Source organism: Capsicum annuum, chromosome 4 (assembly GCF_002878395.1).
Source record: "Capsicum annuum cultivar UCD-10X-F1 chromosome 4, UCD10Xv1.1, whole genome shotgun sequence".
Classification (NCBI taxonomy): Eukaryota; Viridiplantae; Streptophyta; class Magnoliopsida; order Solanales; family Solanaceae; genus Capsicum; species Capsicum annuum.
The window spans coordinates 85034493-85061762 of record NC_061114.1 but is presented as its reverse complement, the minus strand read 5'-3'; positions in this window follow the sequence as shown (position 1 = coordinate 85061762).

The following is a 27270-nucleotide window of genomic DNA, read 5'->3' as shown; positions in this document are numbered from 1 at the left end:
GAGGGTATAACAAACATGAATGAGAAGTTATAAAATGTGGAAGGGAGAGTGACAAATTTGGATGGATAGATGGTGATTGTGGAGGAGAATCTTAATTCTTCAAATGATACTTCCCACAACAATCTCCAAGCATCCTCAAGTATCCAAGTCCAAGAGAATTCAGCTACTATTTCTCCTAGAACTCTCTATTATATGTTCTACCCTCCTATACAAGTAAGTGCTCCCTTACCTACTATTATTATCGACTAAACTCTACATCATGTAGCCCGACCACTATAATTCAATCAACACACACCCTAAAATCCACCCCAAGTTCCACAAATTCTCACTTCACTTTATCAAGCACCACCAAATTAAGTTCCAAACTATCAAAGGCCACAAGGTCTTAACCTACCCTACTATCCACCTTATCAAGTATCCCAAACAAAAATACCAAACTACTAAAGACCAAAAATTCCAAACCCACCTTACCAACCTCCACTTAACCAAATGCCACCATACTAAGCCATAGGATTTCAACAAGACTTTGAATGCCATGTAAAAAGAGGTTATATGTATAGTGAACAACGACATGAACCAAGGGATCAAGGTGGTTTTGGAGGTCATGACATGGGCTTCAACTCTAACAAGTCACCCTTCCTAGTTTTCATGGAGGTAGTGATCCCGAAGGACCCCTCAAGTGGGAGCCACAATATGATAGGATCTTGCAGGCTAATGATTTTCCTAATGTTAAAAAGATAATTTATATCATTTCTCTATTTGAAGGATATGCTTTGACTTGGTTGGAATCAGCTAAGAGAATTCAAATGGTTTTTCATGGAGTTCATTATCCATCATGGGATATAATAAAAGCCCTTATAGGAGTTTAATATGTACCGAAGAGGTATAAATGAGGGTTTTTTTCCAATTTGTAAAATTTGAGACAAGAAGACAAGAGTATTGAAGCATATTATGATGAATTCAAAACCTAATCTTGAAGATTGATTACAATGAGGATGAAGAGCACACCAAGATTTGGTTTAAGGTGGGGTTGAACCAAGAAATTACCTCTTAAATATCATTACACATGTTTGCGTATATGGATGATATCTTAGATGAGGATATTGATATTGAGAGAGTTATAAAAGAGGATATGGAGGTAATTAATTCTAAGGTAGGGAACCAAATGTCCTCTACTTGGAGTCAAGGCTTCAAATTTAAAAAGACTTTTGAGAAGAAGTCCATTAATAAGAATGCTCCAAGGTATCCCACTGGAGATGGAGGTAATCCTAATCTTAAGGGTACTTAATGTCTTAAATGTTGAGGATGGGATCATCGAATGAATAAGTATCCAATAAAAACAACCATCATATAATAAAAGGGTGACCCATACAATAAATATGAAGTAGTGATCGATGAAGGGCCTATAAAAGAGGTTGACAATCTTAATAAGTTTATGGAGGTTGAAGTGGATTCATATGATGGGGATTTTACTATCTTAAGTAAGCTAGCCAACAAAGTGCCAATGGGGGAGGTTTGGCCTCAAGGAGAGTTTAACATTCCACTTTACTTGGATATACATGTTATGCTCCCTCCCACTTCTAAGAATGCCCTAGAATTCCTTGATTTTGAACATGATTAAATCTTTAATTATGGATAAATTATCTTTAAAAAAAGAATGATACAAGTCAAAGTGCCCATGGAAAAGCTTTAGGGATGAGAAGGAGCATTGTGACCCACCATGAATAGAATAGAAGAAGGAAGGATTCTACATGTTTAGTATTTGTTTTTTGGGTCACTTTCGGGCCCAATTAATATTATGTTTGGCTCTTGGGTCACTTTTTGGCTCAATTAGCATTTAGGGTCAGTTTTGGGCCCAACTGTAATAAATAGCATAATCTATAAATATGTAGACTTATTTTTATTTTTAGGTTATATGATTTAGATAAATTTACACTTGAGATTATTTATTAAAGCTGTTATGAGCTTTATTAAGTTGTAAGAGATGTTTCTTGAGAGTGATTCATTTTACTCTCAATCTTCATAAGAGGTTGGTGCTTGTGATAATAGATAGAAAGGTCTCGAGTTTAACATATCCTTTGGTTATCCTCTCTTTATCATTCTATGTCAATATATCTATACCTTTATTTTTACCCTTTACTTTTATGTCATTTCCTTTATTTTTTTGTGTTTGTGTTTTCATATTTTTGTGTTTCCATTTTCATAGTTTACTCTCATATCAGTTTATGATTGTGTGACTACCCCTGTAGATGATTTATTTGGTAGTAGATGGAGTGGTTCAATTTCATATTTTCCTAAGGGTGTAGCATTTGGGTTAAAGTGTCTTTACTTTGGTATATTGGCCTTTATGGCCCTAGAGTAGTACTTGTTATTGATTTTACTTTATGTAACGCCTACATCTTATACTGGTGTGACTATTGATATATTAGTATTTTATTATTTTGATATTGATCAATCCTTACTAGATAGATGACTAGACTAGTATTATCTAGTTAGAATTTTATTCCTTGCAATTCTTGCTTGTTACTCTAGGTGGCTAGCTTAGTTTGATGGTTTTCTCTCTTTAAATGAGGTATGGTTGGTCATTTTCCTCTTTTGTTGGTAAGGTTAGATTGGTAGTTGCATGTACTGTGAAGTGAAGTTATGTTATCCTTCCATGGTCTTGAGTTTACAATTTGGTTTTATTGCTCGTTCCTGAGTTTGAGATTCTAAGACTTGCCTTCTAGTTTGCTGAGATTTTAGCATTATCTATCCTTCTCCATAGACTATTTATGAGGTTGATAAATTCGAGACTTGTTAATCTGATTATGCTAGTTCATCACCCAGCAATAGTCTTGATCTTAATGATGGAAGATCTAAGACTTGCCTTTTTGGTTGATAAGTTTGTCTTCTGATGAAAGCCTTAATCTTGGTATTGATGTGGAGTTGGATAATCCATTCTCTCTGTGATATGGTTCTTGGTCCAACTAAGTTAGGGCTGGTCGAAATGGATGATGTATGCCTATGGGTATTCATTGCTATAGATAGAGCATTAGATTGACTAGTTTTTGGCAAAGGTTATATTTCTCTTCATTATCACTAGTACTACTTGTAGCCTTTATGAGTTCTTGAGTATGCCTTGGTGCATCATTCCCTTTAGTAGATGCAGAGTAGATAGTTTGTGTCTTCACCCAGTTATTTTTCCTACATAGTGATTTTGTTCTTCAACTAAATTTGGATTTTAGATCTAGTAGAAACTAGTGGGGATATGCCTGATTTTTTTGATAGTGGGGTTGATTTGGGTGTTTGGCCTTGGTTTGGATCTCTGGCTTAAGTTTTGGATTCTTACTCTTGTGAATGACAACTTGGAATTTGTTCAAGATTTTGGGGTACAGATGCTTACTCGTCTATAGGATTAGTTTTAATAGTTGGGCTCGAGTAGTTTGGCTTCTGTTCTGAAGTTGTTGTTTTGGATTGCGTAACTTGGTTATAGCCTTTGCATTAAGTTTGATTCGTTAGGGTTTTGATCTATAGGTTGGTTAAGCCTACTTTTTATCTACCTATTTGGTATTCATCAGATAAGATAGATTGTGGTTGAATAATGTCTGGATAATGGGTGTTGGCACTTGATAATTATTTCTTCAGCTTTTGACCATAGTTTTTATAACATCCCCATTTTCGGATAAGAATTCAAACTGTTGTTATCAGGTGTACAGACTGAAACCCAATGATTCTATGTCTATTTATGGGTAATTTATCAGTTATATAGTGTGAAAATGTCCTTTGATATCATTCAAGGTCATAAAGATCTCCCAACTCAAAGATGAGTTGAGGACACTTCCATTGATTAAGTTTTAAGCGAACATTTCAGTTTGGGTCAAATTTAAACAACCATTACTCCTCATATATAAGGATTTATGAGGACTACCTTATATAAAATGAAAGATATTTGAATCTTCTTTCCAACACAGTTGGTTTCACCTTAATTCGATATCATAGCAAAATGTTATGCTTACTTAACTCCATAATATCAGCACTGTCAACAAAGTAACGACCTGAGCTGATGGGCCATCACCCATGAGTAGAATTATCAGCCCAAGTCCTCAGACTTAGGTAGAAAGACACCTATTACAGCTTCTAAGTGACGACCTGGAGTGACGGGCCGTCTCCTAAGTGATGACTTATCACACCAAGTTGTCACCCCTAATCTTTAAGTGACAATTTTTGCCTCAAAGTGATGACCTGGGGTGATGGGCCATCACCTAAGTGGCGACTTATCAACATAAGTCGTCACCCATGACCTCACTCAATTTAGATCACCCTTAAACAGTTTTGGAGGGGTATTTTAGTCTTTTTCCTCATCTCCCATGACCTAAATCATCAAAAACACGTATATGGCCTTCATAAAAAAGTTTTAAAAACCCTTAATCCTCTTCATCCTCAAGAACAAAATTAGGGTTTCTCCTTGAAATCATCTACCAAGAGCTTCAAGAGTCCATTATGTTCTCTTCAATATAATCAAGAACTTTAGATTCCTAAGCCAATAACTTCAACAAAAGCCTCCAAGAACGTTCTCATGGCTTCAAAAGTCAACGTTTTTCATCGAATCAAGCCAAATAAGGAATGTGGGGTATGAACGAGGGTTTTCTTCCACCCTTATGCCCAAATCTTGATTTTAAGTTAAATTTTGCATATATTGAAGATAGGGTTGATACCCAATTCTTATTATTTTTAGTTTACAAAATTATCATGTTAATTAAGGCTTCAATTGCAAAAGATTTACATATATCCATGTTTGAAATCATGAAATCCATATTATGAGTTATATCCACTATCTTTAGTTTGTTATTAAAACAAGAGAAGTATAATTAGTTTTAATTACAAACCCTTGTCCTATTTTAAGGTGGATTTCCTAAAGTTCTGAGCGATAAGTATGAGAGTAGTATTTAGCACCGAGTTGGGTATGATTCCAAAGGTCTTATGCACCAAAACTCCACACCATTGTACGTATATGATTTGTCTATAGTGGGCTAAGATAGTGATCACTTAAGATAAGATTCTATTCATATGGCAAGGGTAGAATAGATCTTCCCAACATGGGTACGACGTTGGACTTCATGACAACTCATATGCATGGTTTATGTTGGTTAGAAGAACTTCCCAAAGACCCTAAGTCTTAAATAAAAATGTCAAAACAGTTTTTAGAGAACTATGTATGGTGGCTCACAAGAGTTTCTTTATGCTTCATTACTCATGATTTATGATTTGGCAGTTTTATTATTCAAGCCAAAGTGAGTCACTCACATTTAGCATGCCGTTTGGAAAGTTTATTTGAATTGTTGCATTTATTATTTTACTTATGCATTAACCAACATGCTCAGTACAGTCCAAAAGTACTAATCCATATATACGTCTATGTGCTACATTGTTTAATAATATAGGTTAAAGTGCTCAGTCCTAGCAGCATAATTGACCGCTAGAATCTGTATCTATATTCTGACAGTTGGTGAGTTCTCATGGTTCAAGGACACATTTATTCAGACTTTTATCTTTATACAGTATTTTCTCAGTTGTTTTCAATTCAGTTCGAGTTAGTTGGGGGTCTGTCCCAGTGACTCTTTAGTTATTAAAAGTAGAGGCTTGTCAGACTGTTAGGCATATGTTAGATTTTCAGTATTGATTGTTTAGATTTTTAAGTTAAGCACTTTCAGACTTTATATTCATCTAACTCAAATAAAAGAAGACATTAAATATCATATTTAAGTATTTCAGTAGATTCAAATTCCTAAGTTACCATCATTATGAGTTTCAAAATTAGTAGAAGGCAAAAAGGGTTAGCTTGGGGCTACTCGTAGTCCTGTGAACTTTGTGACATCTCGAGACCTATTTTTGGGGAATTACAAACTTGGTATAAGATCCTAAGGTTTAAAGAATCCTAAGGTGTCAGACAAGATACGTTACGTAGAGTCTTGATCATGGATGTGAAGTGCACCACATTTATGAGCTAGAGGCTATGGGATATTTTAGGAAAATATCTTTTTCCTTTATGCTCTATCGTGCTTTTAGTTGTATTTACCAGTTTTTAACTCATGCTCTTACATGACAAAATATGTCTCATCGCTAAGCTAACACACGCAAAAATGATAACTAACCACCCCAGCCCGCTGACCCTCTGAACGAGAAGGTATCCCATGCTAAATTTTGAGCTGGCTTTAAGGCATTGTCCCAAGTTATGACTGCCAATGTTCAGGGCAACCATCAGGCTGTAGTCCTACTTCAGTATAATGGTAATTTAGCTATAGCCAGGGTCCGTGACTTTATGAAAATGAATCCTCTTGAATTCTTTAGGTCAAAAGTAGGTAAGGACCCACAACTCCATCTTGATAAGATGAAAAAGATCACCCAAATTATGCATGTTACTGAGGAGAAAAGTGTAGAATTAGCATCCTACAGGCTGAAGGATGTTGCTTATGATTGGATGGTTATGTGGAAGAATGGCAGAGGTGAGAATGTAGTGTCTATAAGTTGGCAGGTATTTCAGGATGTATTCCTAGATAGGTTCTTAGCATGTGAGATGAGGGAATCTAAGATAGAGGATTTTATGCACCAGAGGAAGGGCTCGATGATAGTAAAAGAGTACTATCTTAAGTTTAACCAATTGTCTAAGTATGCTCCAGATTTGATAGATGACTGCAGATCTAGTATGAGTAAGTTTGTTACTGAAGTGTCTGGATTGGTAGTCAAGGAGTGTAAGACTTCCATGCTTATTGTGGATATGGATCTTGCTAGGCTGATGATTCATGCTGAACAAATTGAAGTAGAGAAATTAAAGGAGAGAGAGGGGAAATAAGAAGGCTAGAATTGGAAAGTTTGAGTTTGGCCAAGTGAGACCCAAAGGGGGGATAATTCATAGTTTCAAAGTCACTCATATATGCCAGCGCTATCTTCAGCCAGTGACCCCGCACCCATAACCAAGAAGGAGCAGTGAGGTAAGACTTCTATGAACAGGTCTCAAAATAGTGTGGGAGGAAGGACCAATTATCCAACATGTGCTAAGTGTGGTAAAACTCATCCTGGTGAGTATTTGAGGGGAACTAAGGGTTGCTACGATTGTGATATGTTGGGTCACAAAACCAAAGAGTATATGTATGCTAAGCAAGGAACTAGGTATGTTCATCCTGAGATGCAGGCTACTAGCGCACCAGCTCTACTAGGTTGCCCCAACCCTTTCTCAGGCCGCATCATCCAGTACCAGGACGGTTCGCACCAAAATTGATTCTATGCTTTACCATCCCACCAGGAGTAGGAAAGTTCACCAGTTGTTGTTACTGGTATGCTTCGTGTCTTTCATTTCAATGTTTATATGCTGTTAGACCCAGGGTCAAAATTTTATTACGTGACTTTATTGGTTGCGGTAAACTTTGGAATGGATCCTGAAAAACTTTCTAAGCCCTTCTTAGTTTCTACCCCAGTAGGTGAGTCAGCTGTTGCCGAAAAGATCTATAGAAAGTATCCTATCACCGTCCTTCATAGGATTATGTTATCAGATTTAATTGAATTAGATATGGTCAACTTTGACCTTTTCTGGGTATGGATTGGCTTCATTCCTATTATGCCTCTATAATAGATTGTCGCACCCGAGTGGTGAAGTTTCAGTTTCCTGATGAGCCATTTTTTGAGTGGGAAAAAAATTCAGTATCTCCCAAGAGTCATTTCATTTCCTATATTAAGGCTAGAAAGTTAATATCAAAAGGGTGCATTTATAATTTAGTTCAAGTCAAAGACACTAAGTTTGAGACTCCAACTGTTCAGTCAGTCCCTGTAGTCAATGAGTTTCCTAAAGTCTTTTTCGAAGAGCTGCCAGGGGTACCTCCTGATAGAGAAATAGAATTTTGTATTGACCTTCTTCCTGATACTCATCCCATCTCCATTCCTCCTTATCATGTGGCTCCAGCAGAGCTTAAAGAGTTAAAGGATCAACTTAAGGAACTCTTAGATAAAGGCTTCATAAGGCCCAGTGTTTCTCCATGGGGTGCTCCCATCCTATTCATCCATAAGAAAGATGGATCTCTCCAAATGTGCATTGACTACCATCAGTTAAATAAAGTCATAACTGATGACTTATTTGACCAACTCCAAGGTGCAAGTTGCTTTTGACTATCACTAGCTTAAAGTAAAGGAGTGTGACATTCCAAAGATAGCTTTCAGAACCTGTTACGGTTACTTTGAGTTTCTAGTCATGTCCTTAGGGATAACAAATGCCCCAACATCCTTCATGGACTTGATGAATCGAGTGTTCAAATAGTACCTAGACATGTTTGTCATAGTCTTTATCGATGACATCCTTGTCTATTCCCGTAGTGAGGATGACCATGCAAACTATCTTAGAATCATGCTATAAACTCTTGGAGATTGTGAATTTTGGCTAAGATCAATAGCTTTCCTTGGTCATATTGTTTCCGCTGATGGTATTAGAGTTGATCCTCAAAAGACCAAAGCAGTAAAAAACTAGCCTAGATCTATCTCTCCATTAGACATCAAAGTTTCTTAGGTTTAGTTGGCTATTACTGATGGTTTGTTGATGGGTTTTCATCTATTGCATCCCCCATGTCTAGATTGACTAAAAAAAAGTTAAGTTTCAGTGGTCAGATTCTTGTAAGAAGAGCTTTCAGGAGTTAAAGGCTTGACTCACTTCAGCCCCAGTTTTGGTATTACCTGATGGTACAAACATATTTGTTGTTTATTGTGATGCTTCTAGAGTTGGTCTGGGTTGTTATTTGATGCAGAGAGGTAAGGTCATAGCCTATGCCTCTAGACATCTTAAGCCTCACGAGAAGAACTACCCTACCCACGATCTTGAGTTAGCTGTAGTTGTTATTGCCTTGAAAATCTAGAGGCACTATCTATATAGAGTACATGTTGATGTGTTCACACACCACAAAAGCTTGCAATATGTATTTACGTAAAAAAAGTTGAACCTCCACCATAGAAGGTTGTTAGAATTGTTAAAAGACTATAATATGAGTGTATTGTATCATCCAGGCAAAGCCAATGTTGTGGCAGACGCCCTTAGTAGACTGTCTATGGGTAGTGTTGCTCATATGGAGAATGATAAGAAAAATTTAGTTCTGGAAGTTCATCGGTTGGCTAGACTAGGTGTGTGGTTGGTTGACTCAGACGAGGGGAACTTGTGGGTTTAGAATAGTTCAGAATCTTCCTTAGTTTCTAAAGTGAAGGAGAAGAAAGATAAAGACTAGGTTTTGGTTAAGTTGATGGAGTCAGTTCAAGATATGAAGGTAGAGGTTTTCTCTAAAGGGAGAGATAGTATGTTGAGATACCAAAGTAGACTATGTGTATCGTACATTGATGGTTTGAGGTAGAGGATTATGGCCCAAGACATGGTGTGTGTTACTCTATTAACCCAGGAGCCACTAAGATATACCGCAATCTACGGGAAGTGTATTAGTGGAGTGGTATGAAGAAAGATATCGTAGAATTTATGGCTAAGTGTGACATTTATCAATAGGTTAAGGTGGAACACCAAAGGCCGGGTGGCACCTTGTAAGAGTTTTGTATTTCCACCTGGAAGTGGAAAGAGGTGAACATGGATTTTGTAATAGGATTACCCCGTTCGCGTCATCAACATGATTCAGTTTGGGTTATTGTAGATAGGTTGACCAAATTAGCCCATTTCCCTACCAGTTCACTCATCCTACTCAACTGAAGATTAAGTTAAGATATTTATTAGAGAGTTGGTCAGATTGCATGGAATTCTTGTGTCTATCATTTCAGATAAGGGTACTCAGTTTACCTTTCACTTCTGGAAAGCCTTTCAGAAGGGTCTTGGTACCCAAGTTCATTTTAGTTCAGCTTTTCATCCTTAGATAGATGGTCAGGCAAAGAGGACCATTCAGACTAAATAAGATATATTGAGGGCATGTGTTCTTGACTTCAAGGGTAGTTGGTATGAGCACGTGCTGTTGATTGAGTTTGCCTACAATAACAGTTATCATTCTAGTATTAAGATGGCACCGTTTGAGGCTCTTCATGAAAGGAGATATAGGTCACCCATTGGTTGGTTCAAAGTGGGTGAGGCCGCATTGATAGGGACAGAGGTGGTGTTAGAAGCTATGAAGAAGTTCTAGTTGGTTCGAGAAAGGTTAAAAATAGATCAGAGTAATCAAAAATCTTATGCAGATGTAAGAAGAAGAGATCTTGAGTTTGAAGTCGATGACTTAGTTTATTTGAAGGTTCACCCATGAAAGGGGTGAAAAGATTTGGCAAAAAGGGGAAGCTTAACCCCCGATATGTAGGCCCTTACAGATTATTGAGTTGGGTTGGACAGGTAGCATATGAGCATGAGTTTCCTACATAATTATCAACTGTTAATCCAGTGTTTTATATCTCCGTGTTAAAGAAGTGTATTGGTGACCCAACCATAGTAGTTTTTTTGGAAAACACTGAAATTCAGGATAGTCTCTCTTATGAAAAAGTCCTAGTCAAGACGCTTGATCACCGGATTCATAGGCTAAGGAATAAAAAAGTTCCCTTGGTCAAAGTCCTTTGGCAGAATCAGTCCGTTGGTAGTTCCACTTAGGAAGCAGAAGCAGATATGCAATCCAAGTACCCCCATCTTTTCTCTCTAAGTTTAGCTTCAGCCTAAGGTAGCGATTCTCCTCTGATTAATTCTCTTTAGTTCTCAATTTAAGTTATGTAATAATGTTCTGTACATTCTCTTATATCTCTTAGTTTTTTTTATCTAACTAGCCTCATTCGAGGACGAATATCCCCAAGAGGGAGATAATATAACACCCTTTATTTTTGGATTAGAATTCAAACTATTGTTATTAAGTGTAAGACCGAAACCCAATGATTATATGTCCATATGTGGGTAATTTATCAGTTATATAGTGTGAAAATGTCCTTTGATATCAGTCAAGGTCCTAAAAATCTCCCAACTCAAAGATGAGTTGTGGACGCTTCCATTGATTAGGTTTTAAACGAACATTTTAGTTTGAGTCAAATTTAAATGACCATTAATCCTCGTAAATGAGGAGTTACGAGGCCTACCTTATATCAAATGAAAGAAGTTTAAATCTTCTTTCCAATGCATTTGGTTTAACCTTAATTCAATATCAGATCGAAAAGTTATGCTCATTTTATGCCATCATATCAGCATTATCAACAAAGTGACTTCCTGAGCTGATGGGCTATTGCCTATGTGACGACTTATCAGCCCAAGTCGTCAGCCTTAGTTAGAAAGAAACCAATTCTATCTTCCAAGTGACGACCTGGAGTAATGAGCCGTCACCTAAGTGACAACTTATCACACCAAGTCATCACCCCTAAGCCGTAAGTGACAATTTCAGCCTCAAAGTGACGACCTGGGGTGATGGGCCATCATCTAAGTGACAACTTATCAACCCAAGTCGTCACCCATGACCTCACTCGATCTAGATCACCATTAAAAAGTTTTGGAGGGGTATTTTGGTCTTTTCCCTCACCTCACATGACTTAAATCATCAAAAACACGTACATGGACTTCATAAAAAAGTTTTAAAAATCCTTAATCCTCTTCATCCTCAAGAACAAAATTAGGGTTTCTCCTTGAAATCATCTACCAAGAGCTTCAAGATTCTATTACGTTCTCTTCAAGATAATCAAGACCTTGAGATTCCTCAGCCAAGAACTTCAAGAAAAGCCTCCAAGAGCGTTCTCATGGCTTCAAAAGTCAATTTTATTTCATCGAATCAAGCCAAATAAGGAATGTGGGGTATGAACGAGGGTTTTCTTCCACCCTTATGCCCAAATCTTGATTTTAAGTTAAATTTTGTATAAATTAAAGATAGGATTGATACCTAATTCTTATTATTTTTAGTTTACAAAATTATCATGTTAAGTAAGGCTTTAATTGCAAAAGATTTACATATATCCATGTTTAAAATCATGAAATCCATAGTATGAGTTGTATTCCACTATCTTGATTGAGAATTGTTGAATGTTTTTAAGATGATTGTTGAGCATGAAGTTTAAAGATGATTTTTGATGCATTAAAGCTTTATATTTTGAGTCCTAAGTACAAATGATGAGTTTATAAGGAGATTATGATCTCAAGTTTTATTGACAAGTTTTGATAAGTGCTTTCAAAAGAAAAGATTGATCTTTTGACCCTATGCTAAGACAAGGAATCCACATTGTTCATATAGTTTGAGATTTAAAGATGAGAAGCACAATTAGTTTTAATTACAAACCCTTGTGCTATTTTAAGTTGTATTTCATAAAGTTCTAAGCAATAAGTATGGGAGTAGTATTTAGCACCGAGTTGGGTATGATTTCAAAGGTCTCATGCCCCAAAACTGCGCGCCACCATAGGTATATGATTTAACTATAGTGGGCTAAGATTTTGATCACTTAAGATAAGGTTCTATTCCGATGGCAAAGGTTGAACAACTCTCTGCAATGTGGGTAAGATGTTGGACTCCATGATAGCTCACATGGTTTATGTCGGTTAGAGGAATCTCCCAAAGCGCCTAAGTTTTAAATCAAAATGTCAAAATAGCTTTTTAGAGAACTAAGCTTGCAAGAGTTTCTTTATGCTTCATTACTCATGATTTATGATTTAACAGTTTTATTATTCAAGCCAAGGTAAGTCACTCATATTTAGCATGCTATTTTGGAAAGTTTATTTGAATTATTGCATTTATTGTTTTACTTATGCATTCACCCCCATATGATCAGTACATTCCAAAAGTACTGATCCATATATACGTCTATGTTCTATATTATTTAATTATGTAGGTTTAAATGCTCAGTCCAGTAGCATAATTGACCGCAGACATCTCTATCTATATTTCAATAGTTGGTGAGTCCTTATGGATCGAGGACTCATTTATTTAGACTTTCAACTTAATGCAGTATTTTCTCAGTTGTTTTCAATTCAGTTCAAGTCAACTGGGGTTCTGTCCTAGTGACTCTTTAGTTATTAGAAGTAGAGGCTTGTCAGACTGTTAGGCATATGTCAGTTTTCAGTATTAGTTATTTAGATTTTTAAGTTAAGCACTTTTAGACTTTATATTCATCTAAACTCAAATTAGATAAGGAATTAAATGTTGTATTTAAGTATTTCAGTAGATTCAAATGCCTAAGTTACCTTCATTATGAGTTTCAAAATTAGTAGAAGTCAAAAAGGGTTAGCTTGGGGCTACTCATAGCCCTGAGCACCATGTGATGTCTCGGGACATATTTTCGGGGTGTTATAGTTTTCATTCTCTACCAAAAATTTAAAATATTTACTAAGTAGAAAATATATGCTTAAGATGAGCTTAGCATAGTTTCACCTATAATTTTTAGGACATTCTAAAGTGGATTAGTCTATATTAAGAGTTTGTGATTTAAACTCATGACTATCACTTTTGAGGGTCATCCGAACTAGTTGTAGCCTTAATAGGAGATCGCAGGCATTGACCATCTCAGATTATGTGTATGGGCAAAACCTTATGGGCTTATCCCTATGCTTACCATTGTAGATCTTTAATGAATCAAATCCAGCCTTTTGATGATAATCCCCTTTTGAAAATAGTGTAATGGGATAGTGCAGATAGGACTCAAATGACTTTTTGCATGTTTGCAGAATATAACAGGTGTGGAAGGGCAAAAGAAGGTTAATTTTGATATTGGATTTAGTCACATGATTCATACCTTAGATTGTATTTAGATTGGCTGAGTTTTTGTTTGGTTATGCTCTAATTGGTGTGATATTAGTGTATTATGGTTTAGGTTTGCGTGCATAAGTCATTCTAAATTTAGTTAGAGGCTAGTTGGTTGTTGAGGCTGAGTCTTTGGTAATTTGGAAAATAAAGTTAGAAAGTTAGTTGAAAAAGTGATGTGTTGGGTGAATTACCTTGTAAGCATTGTCTCTCCATTGAGGTTATCTGGGGAGTCATGCTCGGGACATGTGGGCCCAGTACCTCAATTTTTTGAGCTTTTAGGCTCTTTCTATCCATTAAATTTTGCATTCAAAAGTCCTTTTAGTAGTGGATATTGTAATGATTCTCCTGGTCATTTTCTTTATTTTCATGTATTTCTAGTGTTTTGAGCCTTCCTACAATGGATATAGGTCATTTATGACTTATTGGAAGTGTCAGTTTGGTTATCGGGCTGTTCATTTTTGTTTTAGGCTCATTTCCCTATTTTGGAGCTTTCGTTGTTAGTCTTAGACCAAAACTCTTAGTAAATACCTCAAATGAGAATTTTGATGATGCCATAAGCCCCGTAATAATATTTTTAGGCTGGGGGACCCTTGGTATAGGTTCTAAGACTTCTGGACTTTTTTTAGCTATTGGGTGGATTTTATGAAAAATAGAACTATAGATGTGGGTCCCATATTTAGTTGAAATGAACTTTGATCAATGTTTTGATGGTTCCATTGAGTTATGAATGTCAAATTTGGTATGGTAGTATATTTCATTTGTGCATACGATGTTCCAAACGAATCCTGATCACCCAGTTGGAGTCAATTTGGACTTAGAAAAATCTGATTCTTCAAGTTGTTGGTGCAGCTGCTTAAGCTGCCAAATGACCTATTAAGTAGAAATCACGTTAGTGACATTGATCCGCTTCAGAAACCTTGGCTATTTGGCTGAGGGATTCTTAAGCCCACCTTGTCCCCGTTAGCGAATGTTGCTTCAGTAGCTAGGATGCCACTTTTACGATCCTTTCCTTTTCTTGCCCAACCGCTTAAGCGGATATGTGCCGCTTAAGTGTTAGTATCCTAATCTAAAATTGACTTCTTTAGAGGCACCTGGGGTGTTAAATCTCCGATTCATCACCCAAATTTCCTAATCATCTCTCAACTATTTCCTCTAGTTTTTAGAGCTTGAAGCATCTGAAGTGTGGAGAATCATTTACCGAAGCTAAGGTAAGCTAGCCTAACACTCTTTGGTTATTTCCTATTATTTTCACATCAAATTCCATCATTTTCATTGTAAAACTTAGAAATTAGATCTTAAAATCATTCGACTTTAGGTTCCTCTTTTGAGGGACCTCATGATGGATTTAATTTTGGCTTTTATTTGCGGGCCCTGTGGATTCATTCTTGACCCAAATTCTGAGCCGACCTTTCATATTGCAATATGGGTCTCATTTTACTTCTATTAATGTGTAGATTATTATTTTTATAGCATGGTGGCATCTCAGGACTATGGATTAATGGCAAATTCTCTGTGGACGATTTAAGACTTGCGGTTTTGGCATTTAGATAAGTTTCAGACTACTTTTCTCTATAATATGGTGTATGTGTAGATTGCATGTTACATAGGGATTATAGGATGTGACTATGACTATAACATCATGACCTAGCCCATTTATGGAATTTAGAGTAGAGACGTGACCCAAACCTTAGTATAATATACTTGTTAGAGCCATAGAATCCTATCATCCTAGATTATAACAATGGTGAGCATAGTTTGATGCTATGGATCCTTTAGCATAAGGTTTACTATTTGATTTAGTGAATTGGATTATTGTTTCCAAGATTTTAGTATTACTAATAAGCTAGTTATATACTGTTGGGCTCGGGACTGTGGTTACGATGCCATTTGGACTCCAGATAAGCATTTTATCCTTACAAAAAATGTGACTTTAGACTCTAGACGCTTAGACTCTTTTGGTTGTATTGTTTGGATACTAGTGATGGCATGCATTATTTTTGGTGTATTCATGCTCACTTAGTGGTACGATTCCAACCAAACCATGATTTTACTATTGTTTTCTGAATAGTGATTTATTCCCACTTTTCACTTATAAATGAGTTCTTTTATAACGGGAATCATACCACCTTATTTAATGATTTTTGAGATTTCAAAATTAAAGATGATATTTTTAAAATTACATCCAGATTGATTCTAGTCCATGGTTTATCCACTCTTATACCACCACTATTTATTTCAATTGAGAGAGATACTAACCTTTTTTATGCTATCATGTTGATTTATTCCAGGGGTTGATCTCGAGCAATGGATTCATAGATTTACACCATTATAATCACAGTTTGAGTTCATGCACTTATTATATATATATATATATATATATATATATTTCTCTATTATTGTATGGAGTAGATTAATAATGATGGTTATTAGAAGACCTGAATTGAGAGTAGATAGTGTATAAGGATAGTTCTGAATCTCCTAGGGTACCCTTCGTCATAAGCCATAATGTTGGAGAAGAGAGGTCGTCGCTGGTCCTATCTTGAAAGCTGTTGAGCTGGAGGAGGTTTATACAATTGGTATATTATGTCACTCAGATCAGATATGGTACTACAAATTTACTTTGCATTCATTCATTCATATCCATTGCCTATCACTGGTATATGACTTAGCGCTTATATTTATCATCCATATAACGGTTGTATAGGTATAAGCTATGATTATTGTTTGCTGAGTATTTGATTGGACCTTTTAAGCTTATGGGTCCTAGTTAGGTATTGTTTGTCTAAACTAGCCAGTTACTTTATTGTTGTTATTATGGTCAGTTCATTGCAGTTTGATTATGGACTGGTAGCCGAGGTTGTCGGTATGTTTTTGATCCCTTTCCTTTTATGGTAAATTACATTATTGATAGTTATGTTAAGGTTAGACATTATGATTAAGGACCCACATTATGTTGATCTTAGCTTATCTATCTGGTCATGATCTTTGAGAAGTTAGGTTGGATCCCTCAGGCTACTACCTTTAGTTAGCCCTATATATATGTATGTATATATGTATTGTATAACTGTATATCCGTCTCTTCCTTGTCTATTTATGTTGTATATATATTATTGGCCTTTTATACTATTATATAACTTTGTTTCACTCTGTTTTTGTATATTGACCAGTGATATACGGTATTTCACTTCAATTCCTGAATAATATTTAGATATGATAAGGTTATCCTTTTTACTCTCTTGACATTATCATGTTTAGATTCTTAGATAGTTGCCTATAGATTATATTATTCTTTTCATGTTATTTATGTTTTCATTATCTTTGGAGCTCAGTCAGTTGATGCCTATTGGTACCATGTGTTTGGTACTTTCACTATATATTTGTTGCCTGTAGATCTTAGTATAAGTTCGCACCATTGTTGTATGCATTGTGCGGAGTAGCTGTGTATTAGATATTTAGGCTGAGTTCTTGGTGTTTGAAGTATTGCCACTCTTTATCTTATGGATTGGGCTGATCTCTATTTTGACTTTAGTGACCATATTTGTATATGTATTTATTTTCTACTACTTTGTGCTTTAATTGTATTAGAAGTTCTTGTACTAATTTCACTAGGTCTTGGTATTCTTTATATATATTAGTCTCTTTATCGTATTTATTCCACTATTTTCTTTCATTTCTTTTGATGGTCCATTACTAGCTGTTCTGGGCTATGGGTTGTCTAATCTATCGGGGTTATAGTAGATGCCATCGGGACTTGAAAAGTTAGGTCGTGACAAGAAATTAGCCAGACCCACGACTCCAACTGATGTTGGGAGCTTTCTTGGTTTGGTGGATTATTAAAGGAGGTTCAAAGAATGTTCTTTTTTTTATAACATCCCCATTATTAACAAATTTGATATAGAAAAAGATGAAGTTCCAATGGTCTGGAGTCGTGAAGTGTCATGACCCGGACCAGGGCCTAGACGTAATGGGCATCCCAAGTTCAACCAGGACCGGGGACCGTCCCCTTAACCCAACCCTACCACCTTCCACAGCCTTAGGTAGGCTTAATTTTGAGCATAAGACAAGATTACGTAAATGCTCTCATGAAGACTCTGGGATAGGACCACAACCGTGACCAATCCAACCAAATCTTCCTGCACCAAACCAACTGTCCATCCCATACCAAACTAAAGAGAATATCAAAGAATAATACGATAATCAAACCTAAAATGCAATACGATGGAACAACCAACAATATCATCGAATAATATTAGCCCCAACACCAATGCCAATGCTAAGGCCGGCACTAATACTGATCCTTCCCATACCAACCCGCAGAAGTAATACAAAGCCTCAATCTAAAAGAATACAAATTTCAGTTGGGACATGCCCCTATCCATGGAAAAAACCAATATCCAAAACAAAAGGAAAATTTCTAAGAATGTCCATATCATGAAATGGAGCCTTCCGAAAAGATGGAAGCTCAACACTTCAATCTAAATATTGTCCTCAAGTCAATCACTCTGTAAGAGAACTCGAACAGCCGGTTCCTGCATAGCATGGGTAAACAACCTCCGGTAGATAGGTTAGCGAGTAACTGCTAGCATGTATCTCAGGATAAAGATTAAGCAATGCCATATAAACAACCAAGTATAACCATCCATGATGCATACAACCATACATATATATAAGTGCCGGGAAAGAGAATTCGTGATTAGCATGCATTTAAAACCTTATACCTGGGAAGTGTGACCTTGCCGTTTAACCACACCCATGGTTCGTATGGGTTCAGCTCCCCCTGCTGAAAGAGTTCCAGTGCGTGTAGCCCCACAACCAGGAAATATCCCATGGGATGACTAGTACATCCCTCCAAAATAAAATGTGACACTCGCACGTGGTCATTGAGGACCCCTCATATCGGCAAATACGAACTTCCAGTTTTGGTTCCGCCTGAACCTCCAACTTCCACGACTTAGTTACACATCCCGCCATTAATTCCCAAATTAAAACCATGTACAAACAATCCAATTTTCATTTATTACCAAGGCCAATTATTAGTGGTATCGTCATACCAACCATATTTGCAAGAAGACAATGGACTTCATTATCTTAGAGGGACTAGAGGTATGAAGTCCCACCATCTTGGTGATTGTCTATCCCTAGAGCTGTCATAGTAAGCCCAAGGCAGTAGTAAACTGGTTCAAAATGACTAAAGAAAGGACTACCCATCCCATCCTTTACTGACCGTTGGGTCGGCTGTCCAAGCTAAGTAGAATGGTCGTTTTATTGGGTTTTGATTCCTTTATTGCCAAGGTTACTTTTGGGACTTTGTAGAAACAATAAATAGAAACTCCTAGTGTTATCTTCATTAGTTTTACATTGAATATTGAATGATCTTGCACTTGAGTGTGTGATTGGTGAACTTGTATTGAATACTTGTTTAAAAATGGGGTTTTTCAGGGCATTAAATCCCTTTAGGTCTATGTAAGAGATTTGGTGCTTGATAATATTAGATTAAGCATTTTTAAGTTTGAAACACTAATTAGTTCTTAATTTCTTCTATTCTCTTATGTCAATCTATCTATCTTCAATCTTATGTTTTTTTATCTTTAGTTTATGAAGTTTGTTTGTTTTTCCCATAGTTAGAATCATATCAATCTATACATTCAAGATATTGTTAAGTTACATGGTGCAGCAGTGTCAATCATATTTGATAGAGGTGTGCAGTTTACTTTTGAATTTTGTAAATATTTTTAGGAGGAATTGCGTACTCAACAAACCTTAGTACCAACCCCATCCTACTATAGACAGACAAGCTCAGAATATGATTCATACTTTGGAAGATATGTTAAGGTCATGTTCAATTGATTTTAATGGTAGTTCATCAATTGGAAACTAGAATTGAAGTTTTTCTACCTAAGGTTGACAACTTGGGCTGATAAGTCGTTGTATAGGTGATGGCCCGTCAGCTCAAGTTGTCACTTTGTTGACAGGCTGGAGTAAAATAAGTATAACTTTTTGCTACAATATTGGATTAAGGTGAAAAAAAGTGTGTTGGAAATAAGACTTAATGGCCTTTCATTTGATATATAGTAGGACCTCTAAATCGTTATATACTAGAATTTATGGTCGATGGATATTTACCAAAGTTGAGACATTCACTAAAACTTAATCGATAGAAATGTTCTCAACTCATCTCTGAGTTAGGAGATATTTGTGACCTAATTTCATAGCCAAAGGTATTCCCACAATCGATTATTAATCATCATATATATATATATATATTAATAAGGAATAATTGGGTTCGAGTCTATATGCATAGGAGCGATGGTTTGAATTCTAGCCCCAAAAATGCAGGGTATAACATTATCTCCCCCTTGGAATCATTGGTCCTAGAATGATGTGTACGAAATTATTGAAACACTAAAAGTATGGAATAGTGAAGACATGAAATGTATGCTAATAAAGGAATAGCTGAGCTGAATCTTTACAAAGTCTATTCTGAAGCAGATTTCTGAACTGACTTGACTTTACTGACTATAAGGAACTGATTCATGCTGGGAGTTCAGAACTCATGTGAACTTTCCATGATACAATAATTAATCTAGAAATTCAAAGTGCTAATTGATTTATTAAAATTCCAAGAGTTAACAGGGATGGAATAGAGTATGCAATTTATCATTTAGGAATTACCCCTCAATAAGACACATATAAGAATCAATGGAAAATGGCTTCATGTCATCACCAAGTATAGTATGCAAGCACGAATCATGAGGTAATAAGACTAAGTTCATACAAGTGTATTACAATGCCTGAGATGGAATACTTGGAAAATAGAGGTTATGCACTGTACAATAGTGAATTGAGTCAGGACTAAACAACTGAATCTGAAACTGATGCATGAACTGAGCTGAATATGTAATTTACATGAATGCAAATATTTTTCCTCATGGAATGTCCTTACTCATGAAAGATAGGGTAGTAATACAAAATGGAAAGGTTGAAATCTGTAAGAGCTTAAATGCTTGATTCCTAAATTGGATTGCAGGTTATACGGACTGAATTATACTGAAAGCTTATACTCAACTAGAGTATTTCTTCAACGCTCTTTCTAATAAGCTCTAACAAATTTAGGGAGCAAAGGATTCTGGGGCATGAGCTAAATGAGATATTTGAATATGAAGTCGTAACACGGCTATAACTCTGTAACATGGGACATAAACATATAACTGATAAGCTAGGGTAGAATTATTAGGCTTTTGACAATGCAACTTCTTACTTTCAAGCTCAGCAACACTTGTCGAATACTCCATCAACTATAATATTCCCCTTAAATACCATACTCATTTGGTTCAACTTATAATTCATACATGGGCATTGATAAATCCATCTTATAAAGTCTAAACTGAACTAAATCCTCTCACCATGATCAAGCTTAACTCAAAATTATAGGATACAACACATGCTATAATACTAATCTAAACCACATGATTAAAACTTCTATGTCTTTTTAGAGCTCACAACCTAAGCATAACATGCCTTTCATCTTAAATGTCTAACTTAAAAATCTTACTATGGATTCGATCGCACATATTGTATTCCTTCACTTACATCCTAACATGGCATTCAAGCCTATCTTTATAACCACATATGAATTTAAACGCAAACACCCATGTAGGTACACTTCTCATATTCTCTAAACTTCTATCAACAACAACCTTCTTACACTATGCATTAAGAAGACATACTCATAATTCTCAACTAACTATGACATATACCAAAGATTTACCTCAATATTCCCTCATCCTCTAGCTTTAGATAGAAAAGCATCAATTATCATTCTTAATAAGAGCCATCAACTCCCTCTCATCTAAACCATTGCTTATCCTTTATCATCACCGCTATCTTAACATAATAAGAGGTTACTTAAGGGCTAACATATAAGGACATGAAGCACGAAAGAATACAATACTTAACCTTGATATTTAGCTGAGGCCAGAGGAATAGCTTATTAAAGAGATCTAAACTGAGGACATACAAGATATAAATCTGAATTTTACTGATCATTTAGAGTGTTGCATGTGTATTTAAATTGAACATACTTTAAAGAATGAGTACATGAGTCATGAGAAACATGTCCTGAATTTGGAGTTCATAATTTATGGAATATGACTCCGACTTTTGAGAGAACTAGAGTTTGTTATACTACGAATTTTGAATGTACATGATTTTTTTTTGTAGGGTACATAAATATGAAATGTGGTCAAAGGGATGACATGTAAGTCAGGAGTAGATTTCGTGATAATTAAAGTATAAAACTTTGTACTAAGATGAGAATGTGCCGGGCATCATCCTCTCTTATTGATTTTATACACTACACTGGCATTAGTACTAGAATATGGAAGCCTGACTTGGTTACTCATTTTACCATCTCCCTCTTAGATTTAAGCCATTACTCTAAGTCTGTGGACCCTCTATTAAACTCTAATCTAAACTGCAATCGCATTACTCTAGAGTCTGGGGTATAACAATACACATAAATAAATAAAATAAATAAAACTTACCCTAAAATTCTATTTGTAACACCCACTGCTACTACCTCCTTTTGAGATTCAACTCTTTGATTTCTATAGTGCCAAAAATCATCATGTAATAACTTGAACACTTACTAGCTTAGAATCTTCATGAGTATCACCATAGCCTGAATTCACACCATCTAGAGCTTCAACTCTTATTTCTATTAGCTCAACCCAACTCTTTAATGAACCATACTAATTTCATTCTTAGTCACTCTCTCAGTACATACCACCCTTGATTTTCTAACTATAATAATCTTTATTAAAGACTTATACTCTCATTTGGAAACATGTATACCTTACTAAACACATAATCATAGTTGACTAATATCACACTTCTATACTTATATTTTTCCCAAATAGAAAGAATCAAATTCATACTTAAATGACTCAACACCATCTATCCAAAACTCCTCAACATATCTATTAAGAAAACTATGTATACTATAGCTAGCCTTCTTCTTCTAAACCACTCAAGGGTACTATTAACAACACACAATACTTAATAAACTTCAAAAATAGTGCAACAACATATCATCTTAGGCATATTTCTATATCATACTTAAATACAAATGCATGAACTTAAGATCTTGCATACATTATTCAATCCTACTAGATCACTCCCATAAAACTAGCATCACTAACTTCGCAAGCATTACTTCTAACTTGATGATCAACTACTGTTCAAACTGAACGTCTAGGGCTAAGCATGATTTACAACCCAACCTCACATACTATTCTCACTTGGAAGCTATAAAATAAAGCATCAAGAAACATTAGAACAGTAGAAACTCATAACAACGACAATCAATCATAATCCTATGACATACCTTATTAAAATCAGTTAACACATCCTTCTTCTACATATTATGATTATTTTACCCATCCATACACCTAAATATCTTTCTTAGCTTTATAATTCTTAATTCACAATACTACACCACCCAATACTTTCATTAATAACCGATACTTTTCTAACACAACATATACTATCAAGAACTCTTTTCATAGTTCAAGAAAACAACAATTCACCTTAACTAATAACTTCTTCTTTACCTTTCTCTAAACTAACACACAAGGACATACACTTCACTACTAACTCAATCGTATACAAAAGTTTATCTATATACATTCAATAAATTGCCCTTACCACCTTCTTGTCACTATACTACTAAACCCATACTTCCAACTATAAGAAGGTTCTACTACTTATGAATCATAGTACTCTACGTTTTAATATCTCTTGAATACAAAATTTATTTATCTATCTAGGTTCATACTATCTTCTCTTATGAGATATATCTTTATCGAAGGGTTAATGAGGAATCTTAATACATATCTTCTTCTATCTTAACTAAAGGACTCATGGGCTTGATGAAATAAATTTCAACTTGAGTAACTTATAACATATTAGCAAGCTCCTCTTGAGCTCCTTATATGACTTTCGAAGTTACTGATAATAAATCTGAGAGCGTTATCTTAGGAGGAATTGGAACTTACTAATTGTGTTATCTCAAGAATAAGTCATAGATGGAGAATTATGGAGTAACACATGAATTGATAGAAGTTTTTAAGAGAATAACATTATTGCATGATTTAGAGTATGAAAGAAAGAAAACTTTTCTTAAATGCCCTATAGCCTCTAGAGAAAAAGTATAGATGTCTCTGTACCATTTCGCATGACTCTACTAGACACAGCTTTAAAGACACCCAAGGACACTTGAACTCTGTGCTCTGATCCCATGTTTGTAATGATCCGAGACTACCTCCTAGTCATCATATGGTGCTTAGGACCCCAAGTGATCCCAAGCTAAACCTTGTATTGGCATAACTCATGAGCAACTAAATAAAACACATAAATCTAAAGAAAATATGAAAAATAAATCTTTTTTGAACTTGAGCAATACAAAGCTACATTAAAATGATTACAACTTTGATTATACAAAAAAAAACTGAAACTGAATACATCAACTATACTGACTATTTATCAAGCCTCTACTATACGTATTATAGGTAGCTGGGATGCGAATCCAACTACTACTAATAGATACATACGAGTAAGAAAATAAAGTACATGAATATTATCTAATTGAAGTCCTCTAAGTAGGAGGACTCATTATCTATGGGTCGGGATCTGCAACTGTCTGATCATAATATATCGAAAACAACTAAACTAGTACCTACATTATTATAATTTAGCACATAAATGTATATATGGATCAGTACTTTTGGAATGTAATGATCTTGTAGGGGTGAATGCATAAGTAAAACAATAAATGCAACAATTCAAATAAACTTTCAAAACGGCATGCTAAAATGTGAATTTCTCACCTTGGCTTGAATAATAAAACAAAATAATCATAAATATAAATCGTAAAAGAAATTTTTGTGAGCCACCACACTTAGTTATAATAAACTGTACTCTTGTCCTGTTCTTCAAATCATGCAAGATAAGTGGAAAGGACTCACTTTTATCGATCTTAAAACTTAACGCTGAAATCTGATAACTGTATCTCAAGTGGAACAATGTCTGAGTAAATTTGTGAGCCTTACACTTAGTTTCTAAAAGCTATTCTATTATTCTTTTTCTATTAGGGAGGTTCTTCTAATCAAAATAAACCATGTGAGCTATCATGGAGTCCAACGTCTTATTCCTCTAAGGGAAAAGCCTTATGTTGAGGAGAGGTGTCATACTCTTGCCAAGTAGTATAACCTAAGCTATGTGATCACAATATGTATTAGAATCCCTATAAATGGGAATAATCTGAATCTGTACCTACGTTGGCTCGTAGTTTTGGGAAAATAGGATGCACTATGCCCACAATTCCCGCTAGGTGCTAATACTTCTCCCTTACTTATATGCTAATACTGTAGGAAATCCACTTCAAGATAGTATAAGTACTTTTAATGAAAACCAATTATGCTTCTATTTACTTAAAATCATAAGCAGTCTGAATAATATGGATTTCATAATCTTAGCATGGGATCAAAAGATCCATCTTTACTTTTAAAGCACTTTTCAAAACTTATCAATAGAACTTGAAATCATAATCTCCTTATAAAATCATCACTTGTACTTGAGGATCAAAATAGCAAGCTTTAATGCATCAATAAACATATTTAAACTTCATGGTCACTAATCACCTTCAAAGCTATCAGCAGTCTCAATTAAGATAGTGGAATGTAACTCATAATATGGATCTCATGATTTTGATTATGGATATATGTAAATCTCTTGAAATTGAAGCCTTAAATAACATGATAATTCTATAAAATAAAAATAATAAGAATTGGGTATGAACCCTAACTTCAATTTATGCAAAATTCAACTTAAAATCAAGCTTTGGGCACAAGGGTGGAAGAAAACCATTGTTCATAACACCATATACCTTAATAGACTTGATTTGAAGTAGAGAACTTGAATTTGAAACCCTATGAGACGATCGTGAAAGATTTCTTGAGATTCTTGGATTATGAAACTAAATTCTTGGTTTCTTTCTTGAAAAGGATGAATTGAATTCTTGGATTCTTGGGGAGAAACCCTAATCTTGACACTTTTTCTTGGGAAATCTTGGATTGAAAGGCTTGAATTCTTGCCTTTAAAAAATCCCTAATTACTCCCTGATCTTGAGAGTGGACAAGATTTTGAGTGATTATAAACTGATATTTTATCAGTTAATAGTGTTTAATGCTTGATTTAAGTCGTGGGAGGTGAGGGAAAAGACCAAAATACCCCTCCGAATCCAAATGGGATTTGCTGAATTTCATGGGTGACGACTTGGGATGATAAGTCATCACTTAGGTGGCGGCCCGTCACCCCAGGTCATCACTTGGAAGCTGGAATTTATGTTTTTCAGCCTAAGGTTGATGAATTGGGATGATAAGTCATCACATAGCTGATGGCCCGTCAACTTAGGTCGTCACTTTGTTGACTGGCTGACGTGCTGGAGTAAAATGAGTATAATTTTTTGCTCCGATATCGGATTAAGGTAAAACTAAGTGAGTTGTAAAGAAGACTCAATTGAATTTCATTTTATTTATAGTAGTTCCTCTAACTCATTACATACCATAATTTATGGTCAATGAAAATTTACCCAAGTTGAGACGTTTACTAAAACTTAATCGATTGAAATGTTCTCAACTCGTCTCTGAGTTAGGAGATATTTATGACCTAAAATCATAGCCAAAGGTATTAACACACTAGATAATTGATCATTATACATATATTAAAAAGGATAACTGGGTTCGAGTCTATATGCATACGAGCAACGATTTGAATTCTAGCCTAAAAAATGCGGGGTATTATATAATCTCCTCCTTAGAATCATTCATCCTCGAATGGTGGGTAGGAAATTATTGAAACACTAAAATTTTGGAATAATTAAGACATAAAATGTATGATAATGAAGGATATAGCTGAGATGAAACTTTACAAAGTCTATCTGGAAGCTGATTTCTAGGCTGAGTTGACTTTACTGACTATAAGGAACTTATTCATGCTGGGAGTTCAGAACTCACGTGAAGTTTCCATGATACAATCATTAATATAGAAATACAAAGTGCTAATTAATATATTAAATTTTCTAGAGTTACAAGGGAAGGAATAGAGCATGCAATTTCTCATTTAGGAATTACCCCTCAACAAGACACATATAAGAATCAATGGTAAATGGCTTCATGGCATCACCAAGTAGATTATATAAGCACGAATCATGAGATAATAAGACCAAGGTCATACAAGAGTATTACAATGTCTGAGATGGAATACTTAGAAAACTGAGGTTATGTACTGAACACTTATGAACTGAGTCACGAATAAACAACCAAATCTGAAATTGATCCATGAACTGAGATGAATTCGAAATTTGCATGAATGGAAATATTTTTCCTCATGGAATGTCATTACTCATGAAACTTTAAGAATTAAGACTAAATGGAAAGTTGGAAATCTATAGGATCTTATCTTCTTTATTCCTAAACGGGATTGCAGGCTATACAGTTTGAATCATGATGAAAGTTTATACTCA